This window comes from Etheostoma spectabile, chromosome 22 (assembly GCF_008692095.1).
Source record: "Etheostoma spectabile isolate EspeVRDwgs_2016 chromosome 22, UIUC_Espe_1.0, whole genome shotgun sequence".
In the NCBI taxonomy this organism is placed as follows: Eukaryota; Metazoa; Chordata; class Actinopteri; order Perciformes; family Percidae; genus Etheostoma; species Etheostoma spectabile.
The window spans coordinates 19,303,012-19,322,700 of NC_045754.1; the positions used below are offsets into that span (position 1 = coordinate 19,303,012).

A 19,689-nucleotide genomic window follows, 5' to 3' on the forward strand; every position below is an offset into this window, starting at 1 on the left:
ATGCAACCATCACATCCTTTCTTAGCAAAGTGTGTGTATGGATGTTACATGCTCTAAGCTATTCTCGTGATTGAGTTAATTAGTGACCCCTAGGGGCTGATGTTACTGTATTCTATAAAGGGAGATGAAGGGGCCGATCAACTGCTGTAGGAAGTACAGAGAGCGGAAATTACTTTCATAACAATTGACAATTAAATTTGTATATGTCAGGATTGGTATTTATGTCTGGGACTGTACAGAAACTCTGCTGTTCAGATGCTGTCAAGGGCCTCGGTTCAGACTCCTGTATTAGCAAGACTCCAATCAGGCAAAAGAAACTCCAGCCAAGAGAAAACAGAAAAGGGATGCAGATGTCAAATCCACTGATATTGACAACTTAACATTCTCATCACATTCTGGGAGCATAAGTAGCAAAAGGGTGGATAAGAACCAGTCAAACGCCAAAGGTATTAGGAATTGATTTTAAGTTAATATGCTATTTTAATAAAACAATACCCTCCCAGTAAATCAGCCACCTGAGCTTTTGTTTTAAATGGAGAAAAAAAACCTTTATAACTGAAACACAGCAAAGCTTCAGCTAAACACAAATAGTAAAAAACGTAGATGTGACATGGACAACGTGTCTTTAAGTTGTAAGTCTTCTGGTAGCTGTGCAAGAGAAATCTCAATCATTTCCAATCAGCAGAGACGGAGAGCGTAGGTATATGTTAGGAGATAACATAGGCACAGGCTAATTATTGCTAACTAACATGCTAGTTAACATTAGTAATTAAAGCTAAACAGCTAAGGGAAGTCCAAACTGTCTGCGTGCTTCTCCTGACAATACAATGATTTGTTGACTATGTGACCGTAAATAACGTGGTTATGATGCAATCGTTAGCCTATTTTTACAAAAAACATCTGCTACGAAGCCATAACGTGAGGTACAAGGTAATGGAGCCTTTTATACATTGTCGTCTTTCTTTAGAAATAAACAATGGACAAGTAGAGTCTTGAAACGCTTCAGATGGAAAGTTATTCACTGTCAAAGTGGCGCCAAAATGAATGGCAGTCAATGGGATGCTAACAGCAGGTGATGGCTTCGTAGCATTAAAATGGCGCCATAGAAGCTAAGCTTAGGTAGGAGAGGCTTACCCCCTTGCAGGTAACATTAGCAGTTAGCATGGCGACGTTAGCCAGGTCCAGTCGGGATCACTTTACTGGCTGGGTCTTAATTGTTTTTGCGTGTAACCAACTCGGGTACTCCAGCTATATAATTCAATGTGAGTACACAAATGCTAACATTAAATACCCGTCCCTTTGTGTAGAGAAAATACTGGCATTAGCATTGTTGTCAGAATATATAATATTTCAACTTAGCATGTTTCCTTAATATCTGATGACACATTGGGGTCAATTTTGGATTTATTACAGTAAATATATTCCATATTGGACCTTTTTAAAGTTTGCCAATGACGTGGTACCGCACTGCCTACCCTGTCTATATTTAGACCCTTGGTGTCGTCATTGGATATTATCATATGCACATTACAAACATCATCCATTTCTCATATCCACAGGTGCAGTGTAGCCCTGGGGTTATGAATTATGATGCTGCATGACTCACAGTCTTCACAGAATGTCAAGATGTGTGTTTTGGGATTAAAAGATTTTGACAAATTAAGTGTGAGTGTATAACACTAAATGTCTTGCAGGCATGATATGTTTAGGCAGTTTGGTATCTGTTGAGATTGGCTGATTTATGTGTAGATTAATTCTGTTCTGATTGGCTCATTTAATTTACTCGGTGGGTGACTTTTATTTTGGGCACTCAGCTTCTCAAAGGGACAAAAGTGCAGCCGTTCTAAGAACAGCTTGACATTTTTTACCTTCTTGTCGACTTTAAAATGAGAAGATCACAGTTAGCTCATTTTAGCAGAGAGCACAACAGTAGAGAGAAACAGACTTAATTGCGGTTTTGGAGTTTTAAGTGAACTTGTGAAAGTCGTTGCCGTAAATGTAACGTTGTGGTCGAGCCCTGGTCTGTGTGCACCATGGTGTGTGTTTGCATGGAGATGAGGGGCTTTTCATTGTTATTCCATGCTGGTAGACGTTCTTCGGCATTTAGCGGCAGACTAGAAAACTTGTCTGTGAAAAGAAAAACCGGCTTACTTATCATTATACTCATACAGTAATAGTTTCTCAAAAATCATTTCTTCCTACAGTAATCATCGAGTAGTAATATTAATATCCCAGTCCCTGCAGGGTAATCATGTGATAGTGACCACCAGAAGAGTTTTGTGAATCCATCGTTGCAGTAAGAGTGGAATCAAGGAATCAGTCACTCTCAGAACATCCTTGTGGAAAACCCCTCGCACTGTCATTAATGATGGAGTGGAAATGTCACTTCTGTGGTATGGCGCTAAACCTGTACCTAGTGTATATGGTCTTTTTCTGTGTTTGCCTTTCAAAATCAAGTGGAATTAAAGGCCATATTTAAAGGGGGAGATCTAAAAGTATAGGGAGTGATCAGAGAAGCACAGCAAGTGATTGTGAACAAGCCCCGAGGCACATGCCAAGGCTCCACTCGTTAGAAAACCTGAGAGACTGTCAACAGCAGATCCACCGGGACCTGTAACAAAGCTCACCCTATGAAATGCTTCAAAGACATGCACTCATTTGAATAAGTTCAGATAAGTCCTGCTCTGCACTCTCCCATCCTGTGCATGAGGTATTGTAGCCGTGCATGGCAATGAATCCCGAGCAGGACACAACAGGCTCTCTGACCTCCCTGCCTATAAATTCTAGTGCATCTCCTGGGAGCAAGTGAGCCAGTGAGCTCTTAAATAGCAGGTAAGGGACAAGCGTGAAGATTGTGTTTACCAGCCAAGGACAAGGGAGGCCAATCTCACTGGGCAGGAAAGACAACGCACAATAGATCTTGGCAGCACCTGTTAAAACATTTAACAGGTAGTCTTTTCAAAAGCCATTTCTTTACTCAAAACCATCCCAGGAAAATAAGTAAAGAAGAGAAAAAAGCAACATAAGGAAGGGATATCTCTAATGTTGGATTAATGATTAGGCAAGACAAATCTGACCATATGGAGAATAGCTGCATTCTCTGAAGAATAACGTAATAATACTCATGTGTTATGCCGGCCTAGTGTGGGTATATTATGAAGAAACATTTATTTGTTAGTTGTTGTATACATTAAAGCAGACCTCGTCTATGAGAGTGGCTGCAGAATTGATTCTGTGAATCATTAGTTCTTTGAACCTGCTGGTGTTAGGTGGTTGGGCAATTACCACTGTGTGTATAATGCGTGTATGCGTGATATGGTCCAATATTCCATTTCTTCTCTCGTTGCTCTCTCAGCTTTTGTTTCACAGTGTTAGGCAAGATAAAGCCAGGATTTAATTAGCAAATCCTTTATGAGGAGTGGAACGTAAATGTTGGTTGGTATGGTAACAACACAAGCTTAAATTTAAAACTCCCATAGTGTAAAAATGTACATTTCATTGTTTATTTTTAATTAGAAAGCGGGTTGAGGTGCTATATGTAAGTACTATGAAAATCTGAATCACTAAATCCACAGAGAATTGCACCCAGCCCGTATTCAGAATCAATGCCTTTTAATAAAAGAACCGCCACGGCCCACACCATTGACAGCTGTGATTTAAAATATTGGAATTATTCTGTCATTGTTTTTGCCGTTTCCCTCCTGCTTGGACTTTTCCTCATTTCCAATTCTGCACATTCCTGCATTGTAATTATTATAGAATAACATTATAAAAAGAAAGGGGTTTTGGTGTTGTTTTTCATAAAAACAACCCCCTTCAGTCGCAGCGGCTAACCCCAACTCTCTCCTCTACAGCCGAGTTGACACGTTGTCATGACGGCCGTCAGAACCGTAGCGTGGCTTGTAACAGCTGTGCGACCACACAGGACCTCGCGTCTCTAGGGGCCTCGCGCCTGCCTGGTTTACAATCATGCAGTATTTTTCTCATTCTTTTTTTTTTTTTTTTTTTACATTCAATATTTTGTATGCATGTTCTTGACTTCATATGCTCTAAAATGAAAATCCGTGTGTCAAAAAATCGAATCTAAAATCTAGCTGCGAGACGCACGCTCTACAGCGCTATAGAAAGAATATAAGGTAACATGCAGCTGAGCTGCCATGTCCGAGGTCAGATGGCCTATTATTCTGACGGCTAAATAGTCCGTTATCTGTCCTAACGCCCAAACACAAATCAGTTTCAACTGTTTTCAAATTGCATATTTTTTCAGCTTGAAGGATTCTTTCATTTGTCCTTAAGCATGAGTCCTTACATGCTTATGGTACATTAATATATCTACTCTTTCTTTTTTGAGAAGAGTATGCACAATAAGCTGGTTTCCATCAACCTGATTTCATGAGCATTTTTCAATGTGCTCATAAAAGACCTGAGTGGTAAGACTACTTTGTAATTATCCTGGCAAGTTTTCCTTCAAGAAAACATAAGATGCATAATAAACTGCAAGTCCAAGAATAAAGTTGTAGTTCCCAACTGTTTTGGCTTATGACAACTTACATAAAAGCAGAGTCACGAGGCTTCTTGCCACAATTCATTTGTCTATAAGGTTTTTGCCGTTTTGTTAAAGCTGAGGTTGGGAACCACTGTAGTAAACTAGTTAAAAACTAACTCCACTGTAAACCACAACACAAAAGTAAAATGCTATTTTTGCTTTGATGCATTAACAATCTAATAATGTATCTATACTGATCAAAATTATAAATGCAACACTTTTATTTTGCTCACTTACACAGATTTAGACAGATATTTGAGAGAAATAGGCCTTTTGTGTACATAGAAAAGGTCAGATCTTTGAGTTCTGCTTATGAAAATGGGGGTTTATAATTTTGGTCAGTGTATAATAATGCGTCTGTCTGATGAACCATTGCATAATAATCCCTTTTACTTTTTATACTTTAACTACATTTTCAACAAAATTTACCAATATTTGAGTACTATTGAAAGGCATGGCTTTGACAGTACGTGCATACAGTGTAGTATTGAGACTTCCACTCAATTAAAAGATCTGAACACCACTGGGAGGGTGACAAGAATAGGGGAAAGCCATAAAAATCTAAGAAGAATATATCCCATCCACTGTTTCCTCCTAAAACGCTCTTCTGTTGTCATGATTTACGAGACAAGTTAGAAAGAACGCTCCATATACAAGGTCACACCTATCGACCTGCCTCTGATGGATTTGATATTTAGCCCACATCTCCTCAACCGCCTTATTCACACCACGGCCATTTGAAGTCCTATCACACTCAGAGAGGGAAAATATTCTACCTGGGAGATTGGCATTTTCCTTTTGGAAATAAACTACACAATAGCAAAGTGCTGGCGTCATTTTGGAGCTCTGACATTATGTCCAGACCCTCTTTATTTATCACCACTATCAAAACGAATAGCATTTCTGGATCCAATTACTTTTTTTATTCATTGCAATTGTGTTTATGTGCAGAACAGGTAGCATCAAATTCTGAATAAATAACTGATAATAATACTAAATACTACAGGATTATATCCTAGATTTATTCTGCAGCTCCAAAACTATCTGACTCCCAATATTTATAAATGTATATAATATCTAAATTTACATAGTTAGAGGCAATTGTTGTGCACTTCTATTTGACCAGTAACTGGAATACTTGATGTGAGCTAAATCCCATATTTGAGCTGAAAATTGATAATGTCACACATCACTGGGCTAATCCTTTGAGTTGAAAGAGCCCTCCAAAGCAGCACAGTGTGGTCTCTATGATATGCCATGCTACCTGACTCTATATTAGGCCCTAATGTATATGTGACGTGATATGTATGTATGTATGTATGTATGTATGTATGTATGTATGTATATATGTATATATGTACAGAAGTTCAGGCACCTGCTATTGTCCACTACGAGTTGGTTATACCGTCCCAAAAAGAAAAAGTTGTTGTTCTGATTAATAATGCAATTTACAATGCAAAAGGAAATTGCATAGTGTAATCTAATCTAAATTAGGATCACTCGTATATTAGTGGAAAACTTATATGCTTTTATTGAATTTCATTTTTAAGTTTGTATTATTATTTTAATTAAGTCCCATATGGGCATGCATAAGACCTCATCACAAGATGTGGGGGAAAAAAAGTAATTTATCCAGGACATACAGCACTGTACTTATGTTTACGTTTTAAGAAAACAAAGTTAAATGACATGAATGTTTGGAATGGAACCATTTTTGGTCCTGCCTTCCAGTGTTAGGTGAATCTCTTTACACTGTATATCCATCCAAAGTTGAAAAGTGAAAGCTGGCGCAGATGCGTTTAGGGCAGGAATGAATCCACTGTTGCTAGTTAAATGGAGAAAAAAAGGGTCCGTGCGCCAGGTGTATGGTTCAGCAGGGTTGTGCTGAGTGTCTTAATTAATCATAGGTGTGTAACATGCAATAAACCAATCAGAGTGTCATCTCCCATTCCCTTTAAAAGCCAGGCACGTTTGTACCTTGGTGCCTTGCAATTATGATGGCGGAGAGATTTCCAGGAGAAGAAACTGATCTGCTCGTGCGTGAAAGCGGGCGAGCAGATCATATCATAAAACTTTTTCACATTGTAATTTTTTTTATTTTTAATCTTTTCCATGTGTGTGTGCTGCTGCATGTGTGTGCGTGTGTGTGCGTGTGTGTGTGTGTGTGCGTGTGTGTGCGTGTGTGTGTGTGTGTGTGTAACAAGCATAGCCTGCATGCGCTGCGCTCGAGCGTAGGTGCACTAATACACCGTTAAAATAGCAATGAAATGCTGCGTTATTGACTTTAGACAAGGTTTTCGTTGGTCAATGGCGCAATCACATTCCAGCTCACTCAAGATAGCAATACAAGAATGCACCTGAACACACCTTCCTGTAAGACCAGCACGCCCATGGGGGCAAAGATGGGGGCAGGTGCCTTTGCTACTGAAATGACATGGACGCTGGACGGGAAATTGACACCTGCGTCGGTCTTATACTAGGAAAGACACTTTGCGTTTTGCGCTGCGCTGAGTGCAAGATAGGACCCTAAGACTGCAGACGGAAGCTAGAAAAATAATTCTGCATTTAAATTTGAAAAATGTCTCTCCTCAGGGCTTTGGAGAGAATGAGCTGACCCATACCTTAATCACACAGACTCAGAAAGAAAGTGTGTGCTCGAAGCCTTGCGATAATAAACACAGGGAAGATGATGAGTCAGTGTCCTGTATTAAGCTGCAGTAAAGGGTATGGGGTCAGTGAGGGGACCCTTACTACAGAAACTAAACATCTCTGGAAATTTCCTTTAACTTTCCCTGTGTTGCATTAGGCAGGCATTGACCGTTCACTCAGTCCCATTCCTATTGATCACTGGTGCTATGCTTGTCAAGCTTTCCATTCTCACACAGTATCGTACATATGCGTTTTACCACTCAAACTGATAGACATGTTTGTAACAATAGGTGGCAGATTTCAGGCAGCGGTAGACAACAGCAGGCTTCTCATTTCTTGTTAGTGAGTTGATATTGACAGCTGAAATGACAACTGTCTCTCAAGCAGATTTTACAACCTTTAGCTAGAAAGCTAATAAAGCTAGTGTCAGCTTTATGAGTTGGTTGAAAAGGCTTTCTTTGGTTGACATTTGAATACGTACTAAAGCAAGACCCATAAGGTCTTGAATATGCACTTGATAGCTCCATAGGTGTTTCATTATATTGTGCCAAGAGATGGAGGCTAAAGGCTACATGTCCAGTCCCAAAGTCAGCATTCTTAACAGTTGATAATAAACAATATAATAAAGAAACAGTATTGTTCTAATGTTGCAGCATGCCTAGTGTTATACGAAATGTGAGATTAGCCGCTAACATTTGCTTTTCTGCCTTTTCCCTCCCACGCTATATCAATCCTGTTATACAATTGCCAGTTTTATATCAAATCTGAAGATGCATTTTTACTCTCTTGCTTTTAACTCCCCTTGATTCATTTTTTTTGTAGGTTTCAAACTATGAATTAGGGCTGGGCAATATATATATATATATATATATCGATATCGATGAAAATATATATATATCGATGTTGTATTGACATTGCAATATGAGACTAGATATCGCCTTAGATTTTGAATATATCGTAATATGGTAAGTGGTGTCTTTTCCTGGTTTTATATTACCTTAATTTTAATATCCATATCCATATGATGGAGGCACTTTTAATTTAAAAGTATGAGTCTTAAAGCAATAGATTGAGTCTTAATGGGATCATCTGTCCTTAAATAACCTAAGGCTTTAAGGTTTAATCAGCATGTGACAATCAATATATGCCAGGAGTCATTTTGGGATGTACTGTTATAATTTACACTGCTCTTGAAGCTGCTTTCTGTCGCCTTCTCTCTCAGTTAATGATTTTCTTTGGTCTCCCAGAAGGACTTTCAACAAACCCTACAGAATGGGCCTTCACTTGTTGCCAACTTAACTTGTGTGATTGAGAGGTGTAGGTGGTTAGAGCAGGAGAGCTGCTGTTCATAGTACAAGTAAATGAGCATTTTTGTGGGTGGGAAGCAGTTATCCTCCTCACTGCCTTAAGGTGAGGATTGAAAGCTCAATATAAATTAGTGTTAGACTGATAAATGGAGCCAATATTGGACCATGAACTGCTGCCTGTGAGTCAGTTATTCAGAGTCCCCAGTAAGTGTGTTATGAAGGTTAAAAGTGCTTCAAAATAAATGAATGATAATTACAAAGGGGACATTTCCCCATGTCTCCTCAGTCATGCACGATGTAGTAAGCCTGTTTGTCCACACACCTCTGCAGCATAGCATGTCAAACAGAGAAGAAAAGCAGAAACACAGCAAGCATCCAGCCTGTTCTGACCCATACTGCATCACTGTTGAGCCAATCAGTGGGGAAACTACCATCAGTAGTCAGGGTGATTGTCTGTATGGCATCAAGCTCTAAGTGGTTGGTATAAAGGATTGGACAGCAAATTCTCAGGCCCAGGCATGAGTCCACGCCAATATTTTGTGGAGTGTTATACAGGTTTTAGTGTTTGTTTTTCAGCTTGAAACCTGCAGCGCTTAGCTCCCTGAAAGAACTAAAAAGGTGTCAAATTGGTGTTCAACTCGTTTAGTATTTTGAAGGCTGTGGTCGGTGGTGCTATTAACACAGTGTGTCCTCTGTGTACAAAGCCATCCTGCATCCTCATGCCCGGGTCTCCTGTCTATGTCAGACCCCCGGCCCCCAAATCCATATTAAACACATGTCAATACCGTTGATGCATGATAATGAGGGGGACTTGAAATAAAGTGTAACCGAAATAGTCATTGTTTTCAAGTCCATCTAGCTCTATGCTATGGTTGGCCATGCAGTTACAGGAATGTCCAATTCCAATAGGAGTGAGATTTTTCCACAGCAAATGACAAAACTATAGTAATTCATTAACTGATTCATAATGATTAAAGCATTAACTCCAATCAAATTGTACATATTCACAATTATCTGTATACTTAGTGCAATCTATATCCATTCTTCCCTACAAATCTTTATTTCTAGAAAGTCCACAGGCAGAATCCTGCGTTTCCACTCAGACATAGACATAAATTCATTACAGTAGCTTAAAGTAGAAAGGATTGTTTGGTCTTCAGTTAATTGCTCTAACCCTTTGACAAAATTAGCATAATCTTGTAAGTATGTGGCAGGTAAATACTTTCTTAGACATCAGATGGGACTAACCAGCTAAGGCATATTTTACTGTGTAAGATAACAAAGAGATCTATATTTGGTTCAAACTAAAGAGGAGTCATTTTCCAGAGGCCACTCAACTAGCAACATCCAAGAGGCAATTATATAACAGCTAATTGGAGCACTGTACATTGTAATTAGCTGTGCCAATTGTGATCCCTGTGTTGTTGTTGTTGTTGTTGTTGTTGTTGACAGTTCTTGAGCTTAATTTGAAGAAGCAACACCATGTCACGAAGACTATTTTATATCCTACAGTGATGATAAAAGAAAGCAATACTCTTACTTCTCCAAAGTAAAGGCAGTGAAATTAGCTGATTATGTAAAGATCCAGCAACGTATAGAGTTAAAAGGTATTATATAGCATTAAAAATGTTCATGTGAAAAAAATCATTACTTTTAATAATAGGTATCCTGCATTCAGCGTTGTTTTACATAACACGTTGAGCCCTTCTTTCACAAGTAGACTATGTCACAGATTTCAATTTTCACAATAAGGACTCACTGTCATCAGCCTGCACAATAGCAACACCTTGAAACTGACGCAGTTAAATGAAATCATAAAAATCATGAATTATTTTATAATTGACACCTGTATTTTTCAATCCTCTGTGAAAGAGGAGGATGGTGTTTGTCCGTATAGGCCATGCACACCCCTGGTAAACCCACACAGGTGATTTAGATGTTCTGATTAAACTAGAAGCGTGTGGGCAAGTGAAGACTGTGCTCGACTGAGATCGCCCTGACTTTCCTGTTGTTTTTGTTGCACCTTGGAAGGGAAAGTTACACCTTTAACGCTGCCTCCATTTGACCATTCAAGTGTGCCACTTGTTATGTAGCAGCAAGGGTATGAGGTGAATTGCAAGAGGCATGATGTTGAACCTGCTGGTAGTAGAGATGTGATATCTTTTCACAAGTTTCGAGTGTTCAAGTGATGGAAACAATGCAGTAACGTTTGGGGTCACCCCTATAAAGCCATGTCAAATATGTATCTATTAATCAGTATTGTTAAAGCTATAAGGCTTAGTTTCTGTCGCCCCCATGAGAAATTCTGAATAACGACAACACCATCGGCGGGTCCACAAGATACAAGCCTTCCGTGATCGAACGCGGCCCCCACCCCTCCTCCACGCAGTTGCTAGTAGCCAAGGAGGACACAGAGGATTAAAAAACAGGATGGACTCTTCAGAAGAGGTAATTATCTTTACCAGAGGGTCTGCGTGCGAAAGTTGCCGGATGACACAATCTTCTAAACATAGTCATACCGAGAAATACAGAGAGGGTTGTGTGGAGCTGAGAGTCTTAATTACTTTTGTAGCCGTATGAACGTGTCCCAGGCCGGGTAGGAAAATAACTAACAATGTAAAGATTAACAAGCCACTGACAGACATGTTCAAATTGATTCCTTCAATAAATGATTATTTTTTTGTCTTAAATCCACCAGCCATTTTCATATCATACCATCATTTGTAGCATCCTGTGCCTTTGTGGTAAGGTTACTATGAAATCTCAGCCCAGAGTAATTAATTAATAGTACTAATTATTATTCTCCCCAAAACAAGTTTCCTTTTTATTTTTAAAGAACTATACAAAAAACACCCCATCTTTTTTTGCACCTTTCATTGTCTCATGCAACTTCATTGTAACAAACTTTTATTGCATTTATTGTCATTTTTCAACAATTTCAAAAGAAGGCCGCAAAATCCAGGAGGGACTGCCCTTGTGTGCGTTTTTTTGTTGTTGTTGTTGTTGTGATGCGCGTAGGCTACTCCTGATTTTGTCAGTCATCTCATCTCATATGCTGTCTCTACGATCCTATGGTAGCCGACTTGTGGACATTGCACCGTTATCACATGCAGTAGAAGTGGGGCCCACCTTGATAATCTTGCATAAGGGCCCGGTATTGGCTCGTTAAGCCACTGCCATTAAGTTAGGCATGTATATCATTGGGAACCATGTTTTGGAGCGAACCCAGTCTTATAAGTACACAACAACTTCACATAATTGCAGCACCTTCAACCGGGGCAGTTCAAATTTCCCACAGGTAAAACATGTGCAGTGCCAATAAAAAAGTATTTTCTCTGCTTTTCTACATAATTTAGTCATAAATTGTAGTTCAATATCAAAGTCACAAGAAAGGTGAAGCTACATCTGCCAGTAAAAAAAAAAAAAAGTTATGTTTTGATTTAGCCTATTTATTGAATTATTTGCTCAAACAGGTCAATATCAGCTTGGAAAAGAAAAGTAAACCCTTGGGTTTAGTAACTAGTTAAATCTTACTTTACAGCAGTGAACTCAACCAAATGTTTCCTGCATGTGTTGATCACTTCTCCACATTGTGCAGGAGGAATTTTAGATAACGTTCCCATACAAAACTTTTTGATTAAATTCCTTATTTGATACCTGCATTGACTTGAACCCTTCTGAAACATTACTCTTCTCATCTCTGTATGTTTCACTGTGTATTTGAGCATTTTTGTGTTAGATATATCCCACCTTTCAGCATCGAATTCTGACAGCTACCCTGAAACTTCAACTTGTGAAAGTGATTTTTATACATTTGCATTGTTTTCTGAATGAGTAATGGTTGTTCCGGTCTAGTGGCAGCAAAACAACTACAAATGATGTTGATACCTACTCCATGCTTCACTTTAAGGATGGTGTTATGATAGGCTATTACTTTGCTTTATCACTCCAAACAAAGTGTAAGGTGTTTCTGCAAAAAATATATATTCTTTTGTTTCATAGTTGTTTTTGTATACTTTTCACAGAACATATTTTCCGTAACATAATAGAACTTTCAGGTGGCCAATTTTAGATGTACAATGTCATCAAGGGAGAACCGTGCTTCCCTCCATGGTGCCCTTCCAATTGTCGCCCTATAGATTTCTTTTTGCTGAGACATAAATGGCGACCCAGCAACTTTGAGATATTTCGACAGATCCTTAACTGTAACCCAAGAGTTCTCCTCCACCTTTTATAAATCTTTCTTTGCCATCTTGCCTTATCTGAATTACACATGTGACTGAACTACAATTTCAACTCATTGATGGGGAAATCTGACTTGTAGTAGCTTCCTTAGAGGTCATTTGTGAAAGAGTTCCCATACAAATGGCCTATTTGGATTTTTAATATTGAGATCTTTGAATAAATATGCCAATTTGAATAACCGTTACTTGAGTGTTGTTAGTTTACATAGAGTGTATCTGTTTATTCTAGTGACTTTGATGAGCATCAGACCACATTTTACATTGAGCATAAATGTCAGAAAGTCCAAAGGTTTCACTTTCTTTTTCTCGGCACTGTAGGTGGGCGGACATAAAATTACAGTAAATCTCATAAAACATTTTGCAAAACCGTTTTGAAGGTTTTGGTGCCACCAGCTTGCAGTTTTCCTTATTTTCTCTTCAAACCTGCAGCATCTGTGCTAGGCTAAGCTAACGCTAGGCGTGTCAGACAGAGTTACAGCACGCACGGAGATGAGAAGGGTATGTATCGACTTGTCTAACATTGGGGGGATACGGTAATAATGCTTTACAGGCTTTCACAGGTTATTGCCACTAGCTGGTGATACCCATTACTGATGTTGGCAGTCTTCAGAAATGTGCATCACTTCTTATGGTGCGCATGTTAGTGCTGTGCTGCTGCTGTATTTTTTTTATATAGCGCTTTTCCAGTCTTAACAACTGCTCAAAGCGCTTTTACATCTACAGGAAACATTCACCATTCACACACATTCATACACTGTGGCCGGGGCTGCCGTACAAGGTGCCACCTGCTCATCAGATAAACATTCACACACATTCACGCTCCGATGCGCAGCACCGGGGGCAACTTGGGGTTCAGTGTCTTGCCCAAGGACACTTCGACAATGACTGCAGGGGCGGGGATCGAACCACCAACCCTCCGATTGGCAGGCAACCGCTCTACCACTGAGCCACAGCCGCCCCGCAATGAATAGGAATAATGCCGGGAAGCAGCAAAAAAAGAAATCAGCAGTGCAGCTTCACACGTGTTTAAGAAATCCACAGGGTACCATCAATTAGCTCCATTTCAAATAAAATGTGTTGTTTTGTAAATGGCAAATAAAAGAACTGTTACTCAGTGAATGACCGCGTTAGTAGAGATCAAAGTTCCAAGTGTTTTTCAGAGCCACCAGCTACTGCAGAATGACTTACGACCCCTCACATTGAATGTGCTGTTTCTCTCCCTCCATTTTTCTGTACCACCAATTGCCACTTGATGTTGCTGAGCAGCTAATGCCAGAAAAGAGAATGAAAAAGGAATAACGCAGCAGAGGGAATGACAGAGGAAGGACGATATGGCAGTAGCACATTTCATAGATGAATCGAGCTAAAAGGCAGAAAGGCAAATCTGGAACAGAGAAGATAGAAAAGGGCAAGCAGAGGAAGCCGTAATGGAACAATTTTAATACAAATTGGATATTGGTCTGTCAATGTTGTCCAGCTCTTACATAAAAAAAACATGAAACACATGCAAATATTTTTCAAGGAGCTGTGGATGGCAAACTCCCTCTTATGGTAGCAGAAAAAGAAGAAGAGATGGCTGAAGAAACGAGTATAATGAAGACAATATTTGCTATGATCAATGCATGTCTTACTAAAACAACATTTCAAGCAGGAGAGACATGTTTGCTGATATGCAAATTAGGTTTATTGTACAGCTCAATAAAATGTACAAAGTCTTTGGCGATTAGACTCCATCGCTATACGAATATTTCATATATCCATATAGGGGTAGAGAACCATCAGACCTCCAGATGGAATCTAGACACCGGTGGTGGTGACGAAGGAGCCCGAAGACCAGACTGAAGGAGGCTCTGGACCGGTCAACTGGAGTAGATGACTGGAGGTGGAAGGGGGGTGGAGGGTTGCACTGTTTGCCTGCAATGACAGCTGAATAGCACTGGATGTGACTCTGTGATTGGCCCTTGCAATTTGTGTATGATTCTGATTGGTTTAGCAGGAAGGCCTACGCCTCCACCAGCTAATTCCATTTAGGAAGAGAGCATTGATTAAATGATGTCTTCTTGAAAGAATTTACGCTGAGCTACAGTATATTTAAATCAGGAGAGACTAGTTGCATATATGCCACAGTGATATACAGCAAAAATACATTAGGATATACATTAGGATAACAGCTGAATTGAGTGCACTAATTAAAAGTTAGGTCTTCCTGAAAGAATTTACGCTGAGCTACATGTTGTATAGTACATACTATACATGTTTTCTGTACATAATTGGATGTGTGTGTGTGTGTGTGTGTGTGTGTGTGTGTGTGAGTGTGTGTGTGTGTGTGTGTGTGTGTGTTCAGAGTGCCAGTTGTCAGTGGTCAATTGTGATTCTGTGGTTTTCTGAAGGGATGATTGTTCATTGTTGTGTTGACGTTCTCTTATGCCCTGAGTGGCGTTATAATGTGTGTGAAATGACAGCTGATGTAAGATGGTGGTCTGTGCACCAGTTTTATTGCTTTATTTTGTAAATTTGTCAGAAATGATGTTTGAAGAGTGTCAGATGCAGGACATATGTACCTTGCTTTGAGTTGCATGATCATAATCCATAGCATATCACTTTAGAATGTTACTCAAAGGAAAATTCTCTTTTGCTCTTTTTTGCTTAAGTACGGGTATGCCCCTTTAAAAGCTTCCGCGGTGTGTTCCCTATTGGGATCTTGCCATGCTTCATGTCACAGCAGAGGGGCGACCAAAGTGAAATCCTCAAATTAAACTACCTTAAAGTCCAAGTGGCCCGCAGGTGCTTCTTTGCTTGCTTCAAATACCTCTCTGGTTGGCACAAGTGCTGCTCTGGTGTAACCTTTTGCTGAAGGCTTACGGCACATAAGACCTTTACCCATCACAAAGAGCATCCTGAAGGGACTATTGATTCATGCTTCATGTTTGGCCATAATTTCATAAAGAGGAACATGTTTTTCCCACACTTGTTTGTTTGTAGTTCTGTGTGTGTACGATACTAAAACTATACTTACAGTATTTTCATCACGCATTGGATTTTGTTCTGTGTTTCCTGTTGGTCATGTTGAGCTGTGTCTTAATAATGCTGGGATAAAAAGGGTTTGGATTGTGACTGGGTTTGATGGAATATTGGAGTTATGGTTTCTCCTCCCTCCCTGGCTTTGTTGAGGATTTTGCACGGTACAGTCAAATTGATTATTGCTCAAGCACTCCGATGTTTTGTTGTTGTGTGTGTGTTCCTTGAGATTTGCCATGAGAAGAACACTATAAAAACAGGACATTTAGAAAGTAAACAGTACTGATATTTTACATGTAGACTACATAAAACTCTGAATGTTTTATCTTAAATGAGACTTTTTGAACCTTTTTTCTTTAGACATTGATGTATGGCTTGGTTCTGCTGTTAATTGTTGAATTGGTTTTGCCGATGATGTTGCGGTATAACACATACATCTGTCACATGTAGCGTGTGGCTCTAGGCGAAACGTTGAGGTGTCTGCTATGTGAAGGTGATTGAAGGCTTTACCTTGAATGAGATACACATGTGGATGTGGTTCACTCTCTGCTTCTTCAAAGTCTCTTCCACGGGACTGGCTACCTCAGGGGATTATTAAAGATTCTTTATAGTGTCTCACAGCTCATTAGCATAAGTGACAATAAGTGTTGGAATGTGAACTTGTCCAAGTGCAGGGGAAGAAGGACAGACAAAGGTCATGGTGACAACAACTGTATTTGGACTGCTGCTCATACTTCCACTCAGATTTTCTTGCCAATTTATGAACTCCAGAGATGAAAAAAATGACTAGGAGTCCTCCATGCGTATAGCTATACAAGGAGGTCTGCAATTTGGACTGAAGCCATTAGAAGACACCGTGGCTAATATTGGTAAATCTTCTTTACTGAGACCAAGACCACCACATCACACAAGGCTTCTCCCCAGACGACTCATTAGATTACCTCTGGGCAAATCAATGCAGATGGACATGCACACGGCACATTCATACACACACACACACACACACACACACACACACACACACACACACACACACACACACACACACACATAGTACACACATTTATCCCGCAGTAATGCATTAACCTTTAACCCCCAGATTGTCTCTAACAATCTGTTTAACACACAGACGCACGTGCAATCATTTCAATGTGTGCACTGGATCTGTGGTGGTGTATAGACCCTTTCCTTGCTCTACTGGCGTGAATTATGAACGCCATGATAGAAGGCGGAAGAGCTATGCTGTAGCATGGACAGTATGTGCTGTAAACGCTCATGTGCGTGTCTGCATAGTAATCTTCACCAACACAAGCATGTGTATGTACTGTCTGTCTGTTTTCAATGACTGATAAATAATAATAAAAGCATCTGCACCAGCTAGCGGCCGTGCTAACCAGCTGTTCCTGCTAACATGCCAACCCGATGATGACCCACCCACAAAGCTAACAAACATCGGTTATTCACTGACCTAGCTAGCTAGTTACATATCCCAAAAAGAAAGCCGTTCCCTTGATCTTTTAACTTGCAGTTGTTTTTAGATTGCTAAACAACAGTGGGCGTAGCTGGAGCTACATGTGTAAAACTCTAACTACAGTCTGCACTACCAACAGTCTCCTGAGCTAAACAATTTACATCAGCTGCAAACCTCATTCCAAGGCACACAACTCTTAACACACGTCTCAAAACAGGCTCAGAGCAGCCAAACACTCACTGAGATAACACACACTGTCCCTCAGAACACACTGACAGTAAAAACATTAGCTAACACCCAGACAGAAAATAAGGCTGAATCCCATTTCTCCATCTTACCCCTACCCCTTACCCCTTGCCCCTACCCTTTGGCCCTTGAAACCAAGGGGTAAGGGCTAGGGGTGAAAACATACCCCTATGAAATGTAAAAAAAATCTGACTTTATTTCCCAATAAATTAAACATATCAGGCAAAAACATTACATAAAAAAGTACATCACAGAACCATTATCAACTATTAGAATTAGAGCTACAAAGAACCGGTAAAGCATCCAGACTTTGTTGAGATCAGCACCAGTGTTTGGGGATACCCCGTTTATCATATAGTGGGACAGATCGTGTGGACTGAAGTCGGGCTGACTGAAAACAGAGGGGGGGAGAAGGTAATCCAATCCTGCTATCTCCAACTTCTCTCTCCAAATACCGCTCTTTGTGAGCACCTTCCAGATACCCTACCTCGACCCGTAATGGCACGACAACTTGCTGTTCAATAGAAGAAGCCATAAAGTAGAAGATAGTGTTATTATTACAGTTTATTTAGTGTTATTTAGTTCAAACTGATTGAAAGTAATGAAACTTTTCGCCTATCTACCACACTGTTTAGCTTGTGCTTCCGGTGATTCTGCCGTCCGTCATGGCATGGTCACGTGTTTGCAAAGGGTCTATATAACTCCGTGATTGATACATTACACATCTCAGTTCCTTTTTAATATACAGACAGTCTTTTGATCAATCCAAAGGAGAGCAGAAAAGAGGTAGATGAGAAGAACAGGGAGTTAGAGTCTGTCCTGTTTACAGGTGTAAGAGAGCAGAGATAAGATGGAGGCTATCAATTAGCTAAAGAAATATCACCATCCAATAAATGGCCTCTAATGGGGTGTTGAATAATGCATAGTCATTATAAAGACATACAGTAGTACATTAACACCATTACACATGGCAAACAGCAGAACCCGCAGTTCACAAACATGATCATCTATAAGAATATAGAAATAAGCTGATTGGTTTCCTCCAGTAGAAGGTCTGTTTAATTTTACATTACTCCAACTTATCCATCTAAACTATCTCTATTAGCACCTGCTTCATTAAGACTCCATCACACTGCTGTGCATTGCATCACTCTTGGATCTCACTAATCTACTTTATAGATGGGATTTAATTCATGTTATCATTTCATCCAAAAACTAGAGATCACACTCGTCTTATTAACATGCAAACATGGACGTGAGCCTAGTTCCTTCTCTGTGTCAAAGTCTCCTCCACAAACAAATGCATGGCTCTGTAGAGCTCATTGGTAGGCAGTGCTTTTAGCGGTTTCATTCCCCCTTGCTTTAAATTATGACAGGAGATTTCTTTTCTATCTGCTACGGAGGGAACACTATGTTACCGTCTAGAAAACACAGCATGCCACCTGAAACACTAGACTGCTCAAAACATACCAAATAAACTGGATGAGTGGATAAGCGAATGCAGAAAGTAATCCTGCTAATTAAAGTATTTCTAAACCAAATTTTGCCCCATCAGCTGCATGTGAAGGTTGAGTGGATCTTCCAGTTTTACATGGAGAAGGTTTTCCTGAGTCATGCCGTTTCACATTTTTCACAAAGTACAGTAAAAGATAGCTTGGTTACCACTTCAGTCTTTTTTGGGGTGTTTGGGAGTGCAGCCAGGCATACATCAAGTGTCTTCCCCGGAGAAGCCATCGGTATTTCTACGGAACAATTAGTCCTCCACACCTCATTGAGAGCACTTACGTGTAGGACTTTTTTCTGCTCACTTTGGTTAGTCCTTACTCTGCTGCTGGTCGTGTTCAGGCTGCCAGACCAAATCTGTTGTTTTTTTCATATCCAGATTGTATCCAGACAAAGTCTTGCCGGCAAAAAAAGCAGTGATGCCAAACAGTCCGAGGGGAACGCAGACACTTCCTCTTTGGCCATGCAAAGGATTTATCTTCTGGGGTATTGTTTTGGAATTACAGAATTGCATGAATTTACATTCTTAGCAATCTTCTGCATACAATAAATACAGCTGCATGTCATTTGAAATGTATTTATACTCTGGTAAAACTTCTCAAGTGTCTTATTTTGATACAAAAATAGTGGCCTATTCTCAGTCCACTTCAACGGTCTATGCTAAAGAGTATCCAAGCAGAGAACGCATGGATGGTAAGCAATAGA

At 39.8% G+C, this 19,689-nt stretch overlaps 1 long non-coding RNA gene across 1 annotated transcript; it reads right to left on the minus strand.

The window, feature by feature from the left end:
- Positions 1 to 1,149: 1,149 nt before the first annotated feature.
- On the minus strand, positions 1,150 to 17,722 carry LOC116672374 (uncharacterized). The gene is made up of 3 exons (XR_004327540.1): positions 17,712 to 17,722; positions 4,949 to 4,953; positions 1,150 to 1,277 (listed from the first exon to the last, which is right to left on the minus strand). It is a non-coding gene; the product is annotated as an uncharacterized LOC116672374 (long non-coding RNA).
- Positions 17,723 to 19,689: the final 1,967 nt, after the last annotated feature.